Source organism: Mauremys mutica, unplaced genomic scaffold (genome assembly GCF_020497125.1).
Source record: "Mauremys mutica isolate MM-2020 ecotype Southern unplaced genomic scaffold, ASM2049712v1 001511F_np12_obj, whole genome shotgun sequence".
Classification (NCBI taxonomy): Eukaryota; Metazoa; Chordata; order Testudines; family Geoemydidae; genus Mauremys; species Mauremys mutica.
In genome coordinates this window covers 31,952-40,576 of record NW_025423224.1, presented here as the reverse complement: position 1 = coordinate 40,576, position 8,625 = coordinate 31,952, and the positions used below count along the sequence as shown (strand labels likewise).

General features: G+C 53.9%; 2 non-coding genes across 2 annotated transcripts; one reads left to right on the top strand and one right to left on the bottom strand.

Annotated features, from left to right (window-relative positions):
• The first annotated feature begins 4,250 nt into the window (after positions 1–4,250).
• Positions 4,251–4,322, top strand: TRNAQ-CUG. Its single transcript has one exon. It is a non-coding gene; the product is annotated as a tRNA-Gln (tRNA).
• Positions 4,323–8,019: 3,697 nt separating this feature from the next.
• On the bottom strand, positions 8,020–8,093 carry TRNAN-GUU. Its single transcript has one exon. It is a non-coding gene; the product is annotated as a tRNA-Asn (tRNA).
• Between the last annotated feature and the right edge of the window lie 532 nt (positions 8,094–8,625).

The following is an 8,625-nucleotide window of genomic DNA, read 5'->3' as shown; positions in this document are numbered from 1 at the left end:
TTCACAACTACATCTATACAGACATAAGGGTTTTCGAGCTGTGTCTATTGATAAGTGAGTTCTTGCCAGACTGGATGCTACCAAACTAAGTTTCTCTTTCTCTGGAGGTGATAGGAATATCAGGACAGGATTATATTCCTAACATCCCAATAGCACCTTAGTTCAATGTGACTAGTTGGGAATGTGAGGATGTGACCATAAACTTCCCACCTTATGGCTGCCTTTGCTGCCTAGCCGAAGAACCAGGCCTCAGAATGTCACAGTAAGGGTACGTCTACACTACGGGACTATTCCGAATTTGCATAAACCGGTTTTGTAAAACAGATTTTATAAAATCGAGTGCGCGCGGCCACATAAACACATTAAATCGGTGGTGTGCGTCCATGGTCCGAGGCTAGCGTCGATTTCTGGAGCGTTGCACTGTGGGTAGCTATTCCCTAGCTATCCCATAGTTCCCGCAGCCTCCCCCGCCCCTTGGAACTTCCGGGTTGAGATCCCAGTGCCTGATGGGGCAAAAATCATGTCGCGGGTGGTTCTGGGTAAATGTCGTCAGTCACTCCTTCGTCTGGGAAAGCAACGGCAGACAAGCATTTCGCGCCTTTTTCCCCTGGATTGCCCTGGCAGATGCCATAGCATGGCAAATCATGGAGCTTTTTTTGCCGTTTGTGACTCTCACCGTATGTGTACTTAGATGCCGCTCACACAGGCGATTCAGCAGCGCTACACAGAAGCATGCTTTTGCTTTTGCATGACAGCAGAGATGGTTACTAGCCATATTGCACCATCCAAATCCTTCCATAAATTGGAACTGAGGATGATCATGGCTACCAGTCCTTTTGTACCATTTGCTGCTAGTGCCCCTGGTCAATCAGCCAGGGGCGCAAAAGCCAAGAGTGGTTACTAGCCATATTGTACCTTCCATCGTTTTGTTACCATTGGCTGCTGTCATAAGTGCCCCTGGCCGATCAGCCAGGGGCGCAAAAGCAAAAATTGGGAATGACTCCCTGAGTCAATCCCTCCTTTTTGGTATCTAAAAATAGAATCAGTGCTGCCTAATATAGGCAAGTGTGCTAAAGAACCACCTGCTCTGTGTCAGAGCCCGCAGAAATTATTATCTGTATGCTATTCACAGGGGGTGCTCCTGTAACAACCCCACCTGTTGATTCCGTTCTTCCCCAGCCTTTCTTGGCTACCGTAGCATTGTCCCCCCACTTGTGTGATGAATTAATAAAGAATGCAGGAATAAGACACACTGACTTGTTAGTGAGAAATGAGTGGAAGGCAGCCTCCAGCTGCTATGATAGTCCAGACAGGACATTAAGCAGTGTGTAGGAGAGAAGCCCAGCATCCCACTGCTAGTCCAGGGGCAACTGAATCTTTTCTTTACACATGAAGGGTGGGGGCTGATGGAGCTCAGCCCCCTGTTGCTATGATGAGGATGGTTACCAGCCATATTGCACCATCCATCCACCAGAAAAAATTAGGGCCAATAGGCTGATGACGAGGACGGTTACCAGTCCTTTTGTACCATCAGCTGAGGCTGATGATGAGGATGGATTTCCATCTTTTTGCACAATCAGCTTATGCTGATGATGAGGATGGATTTCCATCATTTTGTACCATCAGCCGCCCATGACGGGGGGGGGAGCAAGGATGTTGGTGTTGAGTGCTGCACTATCGCGTCTATCTGCAGCATTCAGTAAAGATAGGGTGACATGTAAAAGAGTCAGAGGATTGTTTTACCTTTCGCTTCTGGGGGTGGGTGGGGGGTGGGTGAGTAGATTGCCAAGCTATGCCCTGACCCGCGGGCACTGTGTTTGACCCTAGAAGCATTTGGAGCTCAGCCAAGAATGCAAATAATTTTAGGAGGCTGCAGGAACTGTGGGATAGCTTCAGTCCTCCAGTCCATGTGCATCCATTTGATTCTTTGGCTTTCCGTTACGCTTGTCACGCTGCAGTGCGCTGAGTCCCTGCTATGGCGTCTGTCTGGAGATTTTTAAAAAAGGATTCTGAATTTCATCTTCTGTAACGGAGCGCTGATAGAACGGATAGAACGGATTTGCCTGCCCTTACAGCGATCACATCCGCATGGTCCATGCGGGAGCTCTTTTTTTTATTTTGATTTCGGACTGCATCGCCACCCGTGCTGATCGGAGCTCCACGCTCGGCAAACAGGAAATATTCAAAAGTTCGCGGGGCTTTTCCTGTTTACCTGACCACTGCATCCGAGTTCAGATTGCGGTCCAGAGCGGTCACTGGTGCACTGTGGGATAGCTCCCGGAGGCCAATACCGTCGATCAGCGTCCACACTAACCCTAATCCGATATGTTAATACCGATACTAGCGTTACTCCTCTCGTTAGGGAGGAGTACAGAAACCGGTTTAAAGAGCCATTAAAATCGATATAAGGTGCCTCCTAGTGTGGACGGTTTTGGCGTTAAATCGGTTTTACGCTCCTAAAACCGATTTAAACGCCTAGTGTAGACCAGGCCTAAGAGAAGGCCATTACACAGACAGACAGTGATTTTTTATTCTTTCTTTTATATATTTATAACTAGCTAAGTGATAAAAATACACCTAAATTCTTAAAGTACAGGCCTTTGCAGACTGGCCTGAATCTCTGTATCCTAACAGTCCTCCAGGTCAGGCAGCCTCTGGGTAAGGGGGTGGGGACTCAGATCCTCCCGATGGCCAATTCCACCAGGGTCATGTATAAACCAGGTAAGTTCCTCACACTAGCCAGACCAGATGCCCCCTGTACACTTGCGCTCTGTCCTCATTGCTTCTCTCTCTCCCTTCCCCCCATCTCTGCTGTTCCCCCTCTGGGCTTTCTCAGCACCTGGCCCCACAGCGCTTCCTGCCAGCCAGAGACTGCGTGTTCTAGGCCTCATCCTGTGGATGTGGCCTCTCTCCTGATTGCTAAGGAAAGGAATCATTCCAGGAAATGGCCACAGCTTCTGGGAATCCGCATGTGGCTGTGAACAGAGTTTGGCTCCTGGCACACCAGGCAACTTAAAAACCAAGCACCCAGACAGGGGCTTGAACCCTGGACCCTCAGATTAAGAGCCTGATGCTACCAACTGAGCTACCTGAAAAAAATCTTCACCATTCAGCACAAGAGTGAGCAGGCAGGCAAAAGAGAGTCAAAAAAAGTCCCAGGAACCCCTCCTCTTTTTCTGCACAGCCACTGCCTGTCAGAAGGATTCCTCCTCCTCCTCAGGGAGACTAAATCTCTGTGCCTAGACAGCCGGTCCATCTGCTGCACCTCAATCCCCCATGCCCGAGCCTCCCTGCCAAAGCCCTGCACCTGGCCCCATACAATTAAGTCTCACGTGTCGCTGGGAACTTAACTTCTTGTGCCCAGAGCGTCTCGGCCCCCCTCAGTAGATGACCTGAGAAACACAGTGTCCGGCTTTTCCAAAGAAGTGTTTAGACCCACTCATCATGTGGCCTAAAGGATGAGGCATCTCCCTTTGGATCGGATGATTCAGGATTTGAGTCCCCTCGTGGTTGTGCTCACTTTGTGCTGCAAGTCCTGCTTTCTTCACAGCTGGAACCTCTTCTTGGTCACTCAACTCAGTGCTCTGGCTTCAGCTAGAGCCCCGGGAAGGAGTTGGGGGTTGGGTGTCACAAAGGCTGGGGCATGAGCCCCAGGTGCTTCCAGTCTCACCTTTGCCCTTCCTGACTTGCCAAAGAAAATGGGCAGCTCCACTACCAAAGTGAGCAGCTGGGGTGGGAACCATAAGAGGCCCCACCAGGGGGGCTGGCCCTGCTTTCCTACCTTCTTCTGATGTTGGCCACAGAGCATCAGCAGCTGATCTGCAGGTGGCCTGTGGGTGGCCTTCAGTGGGGTTCAGCACAGCATGGAGCAGGCTGGCCCTGTGGCTGTCTGCTGGCCACACATAAGCATGGTCCTCCCCTCCTCTTGCCCTGGCCTCAGTTGCTTTTAAGCCTTCCCTTGGAGCAGTCAGCACCAGCTGCCTCTGCTCTAGGTGCCCAGAGGAGGAGAGGTGCTGGGCTCCCGCCTGCCCAGCCCATGAAGCCTGGCCCTGCTTCCTTCAAGCACAGAGGCAAGTGCCCAGGGGACTGTCAGTCTCAGGGTCCTGATTTCCCATTGGCCCTTCCCCCTTCTATTGGGACTGGGAACTAGCCAACCAAACCCCCCACTAAGCTTTAGTAAGGGGCCAACAGTCCCTTACATGAGCCAGCGCCATGAGGGTCACCGATGTGCAGAGAAGGCTGCATGAGCTGGTCCCACGGTGTAATGGGCAGCACTCAGGACTCTGAATCCTGTAATCTGAGTTCAAATCTCAGTGGGACCTTGTGTTGGCTTGTGGTAAAGTCCTGGAGCTCACAGGGTTAATTTCTCTGTCTCCAGCTGTGCAAGAGCCAGTCTCCCCACTCCTGCTGGGTGACTCAAACCTCCTAGAGCCAGGTCTCTGGCTGGGGTGGCCACAATGGGTTGCGGCTCTAGAACTTGCTACCCGGATGGTTGCTGCTTCACCTGAGGCCCACAAGTTTGGCCCTTGTGCTTCCTGGCACCCACATGGCGCTTGAAGAAAGGAGGGTCAGGGCTGGGATTGATAGTCAGGGCTTGGCAGAAGGGAGGAAGAGCCCCACACACTTTCCCTCCTCCTCTGGGAACCTAGAGCAGAGGCGGCCCAGCTCTGTCTGATGGACACCTCGGCAGAGTAGGTGAGTTCATGTAAATACAGTCTGGTCCCAAAGCCTCCCCCAACCCTGGCTCGTCACTAGCTGTCAGGGGAGAGCTCATCCACACCTTGCTTCCAAATCGTCATTTGAAATTCTGAGGTTGGCCAACATTGCGGAAACCAATGGACCGACATTGTCAGCAAACACAACAGCTGGGTGAGGAATCCTGGCTTTGTCCAGACTTTCCAACCCTATTTTACTTTCTCAGGTACAAGTATTTTTCATAGGTTGGAGCTGCTTTTAAAGTGTGTGTTAATGTTTCAATTTCAATTCAGATTTGCAACCAATGACAACATTGGCAGCGCTGCATGTAACTACCTGACCACTGGGGGGTGTTGGGGAAATTCGGGGGAGGGGGTGCACAGCCCCCTGGCTGGGGGGCGTATAGGGAATGCCCGGTTTCACTGAATTGAGTCTCCTACTGCAGCACCTCAGTAGGTCACATCAGAGAGGAGCTGCAGTGTCTAGGCAGTGGGATGCCTGTGCCTTTAAGAGCCCAGCCCTGGGAAGCCCCTGCTGAGAGGTGCTGCCTGTGGGAGGGGAAATAGAAAAGCCCCTCTGCTCCCCCCACCCAGTTTTTGCAAACACTGGAGTCTCAGCCCCCCGGGGTAACTGTTACCCCTCTGCCCCTGCCTGTGCCGGGGTTTAACCCTCTGGCAGCGCCTCCCCCTGGGCTGAACTCCGGCTCCTTCCCCCCTCCCTGACTTTGCCCTTCAGCCCCTCTCCTAACTCTGCCTCCAGCTGCTTGACCCCCCGACCAGTCAATTTCCACCCCCTGCTCAGACCCTGGCCACCCCCTCCTCTGATTTGCCCCCCTTTGCCCCTCTTTAATCCCTGCAAAAAGTAGGGGAGCTGGGTCCCATTCTCAGGGGGGGCAGGGCTCCTGGCCCCTCCCTGCCCAATGCTCAAAGCGCCCCAAGATCTTGCGGATGTTTGCCGAGTGCTGCAGGGTCACCTGCAGGGGGGAGAGATACGTGGTTAGGGGGTGATGCAGCCAAGGATGCCTCACCCAAAACTGAGATGCAGCCACCTCTGGGGTGAGTTACACAAGTCAGCAAATGAATTTGGAACAGGAAATGCACCGAAAGGACCAAGGCAGCTGCAGGAGGTGGAGAAAACCAGAAAAAGCAGGAGCCCTGGATCCCAGCCCTGCCCCTCCCTCACTCTACCCACTAACCTCCACTCCCAGAGTTGGGGGGAGAACCCAGGAGTCCTGGTCCCCAGCCTTGCCCACTCCCATATTCCATTCAACAGCTGCTCCCCCAATTGCACGGCAGCGCCATGGGGCACACCGGGACCTGCCTGTTTGCACAGGACGGGCGATGCCAGTGCCCCAGGGTGGGGAGAGATGATGCTAAGGGAGAAGCAGGCAGCAGACAGCCTCCACGACAGAGAAAGAAGTGCTAGGGGGCGCCGTGCTGCAAGGAGTGAGGGGGGTTGGCAGGGAATGGGAGGATCTCCCCTCACAGCAGGTGCATCTGTCTCCCCCGCAATTCCTCCCCAGCCCTACCCCGGCCCAGGCTAATCCGGGCCCAGCTACCAGGGTTACATTTGGCCTGGATTCCCCAGCTGCTGGGGGAGGGGCGTGGGGCTGGGGAGCATGAGCCTCTATTCCCCCTTCCCCCAACACAGCTGCATGGGAACTGACCAAAGGAGCCTGCAGCACTGCTGCCTAGAGGAAACTGAGGCACCAGCCAGTGATAGGCCTTGACGACAGATCACCAACAGATGACCCTGCTTCAACTAGATTGTGGCAAAGATTCAAAAACAGTGAACGTTAAAACTCACCAAACGCCCGTCAATCCATCCTCATCGTCGTAACCGCTCGTTATACTCCACACCCGAACGTAGCCCTCATATGGACAACATACCCTCCTAACTCAGTGTCTGAACGTAAACCTTTTACCCCCAGTCGGGGCTATTGCAGATTATGTATTCCTTATGCCACCCGATCTTAAACCGAACTTCGCACCCCTTGGGTAAGCTGTACGTTGTTCCCTGAGCACCAGAAACTTCTATGCCGAAACTCTGTACCGTACACTGTTTTTTTCTTTGAACGTCATCTAAATAAAATGTTGATATTTGTTTGAGATCCCGGCTGCTGTTCCTTTGCAAGGCGTGTGTGTTTGCTCCGGGTTTTAGTCTGCTAATACAGGGGGGGGGGGGGGGGCGATTGAGCCAGATGCGCTTGCCTGCTGCAGACCCGGATCCAAGGCTGAACCTCATCCCCCACAAGCTGAAGGCTTAACTGAAAAGAGTTTAAGAAGTGCTCCCGTCTCCGGCACTCAGCTACCCAGCTCCCAATGGGGTCCAAACCCCAAATAGATCCCTTTTACCCTGTAGAAGCTGTAAAATCCTGTGACCAGGGCAGCTGCCTAGCAGCCTGCGCATCTGCCTGCCAGTGCGAGAGCGTGTAAGGCACTAATCCGGATAGTGGCGGCTAGGTGGCAGGGGGAGAGTGTGAAGAACCAGCAGAGTGGTGCAGTGGGAGCGTGCTGGGCCCATAACCCAGAGGTCGCTGGATCGAAACCATCCTCTGCTACGCGTGCGCTTGTTTCTTTTCCTTCTGGGCCTTCAAGCTAGCCAGTGACCAGCAGAGCACCAAGAGCCTAGGCCGTGAGGCAAGAGGTGGCTGAGGCGAAGCGGCCTGCCAGGGAGCTCCCCGGCACCTCTGGCTCCCTGGGCTGAAAGCAAGAGGCAGGCCTAGGCGTGGTGAGGGCCTCCTGTCCTGGAATGAGGCTGCAGTGCTTCCTGGTCCCCTTTTCCCACTCACACCGGCAGGCGGCTGCTGCGGGAGAACACGAGGGAGGCTCTCGGGGCGCTAGGCAGCACTGTGTGTGTGGCTGTCAGGGGAAAGAGCCGAGGCTCCTGACTCGACCTGCCATTGACTCGCGTGGCTCTGCGCGCCATCAGCCGGGGCGGGCCAGGCTGCGGACGTGACTCAGGCTTGGGCCGCATGGCCGCACTTTCCTGACGAGGCATGAGGCAGGCCAAGAGCTTTGCACAGCGTACAGGGAAGTGGGAGGGAGGCGTCTTTGAGCCGGTGTGTCTCCTCCGCTTCTCCCTTGCCGCTTGGGCCGAGGCGGGAAGGGAGCGAAATGTTCCCGGCTGAAAGTTTTTGTCCTCGGCCTTGAGGAATAAGCCTGAGCCTCCGGCACGGCTGCTGGCAGATGGGTTTCTGAATGGCATCCAGCCCGCTCTTTGGACCACCAGCTGAAAGCACTGAGGCCCAGAGGCAGCAAAATGGGACCTTTGAGGTTCCCCCACAGGCCTCGGGGAAGCAAGGAAGCAGCAAAGGCTTAGCGTCGTCCCTGGGTGGGCTCGAACCACCATCCTTTCGGTTAACAGCCAAACGCGCTGACACATTGTGCCACAGAGACACGGAGGGGCAAGGCTGTATTGAGCACAAAAGCCGGGAATCAGCTCAGGGTACGGTATAGCACATGCATGCAGTGGTTAGACAAGCAACAGCAAGGAACTGGACTGGTATGGAGCGAAAGTTCTGTGGGAAGGAACCGAAAAGAGCAACGGGGCTGTGGTACAGCGCTCGCATACACTTTCTTTGGCCTGTTTTGCTGGAAGAGTTAGCAGAGCGAGATTGTTAGTCACAGGACAGTGGGTGGGTTTATGGAAATTCTGGACTCTGGGACCAGAGGGGGCACATGCACCACCTCTGCAACTGACGTTTGCTATCTCACTCCATAACAACACACCTTTTACCTCTCAGGACCAAAATACACCGTGAAAGAGATCTAACGGCATAAGCTTAGGGTAAGCAACTGCAGCACTAACAACAATTTGAAGAGATTCAAAACCGCCTCTGTCTTTCCACACCAGGGACAGCAGAAAGGACATCAGTAGCACCTGCAAGAGACCAACAAACAGACTCCTTGGGCATTCTGACTCTATCTT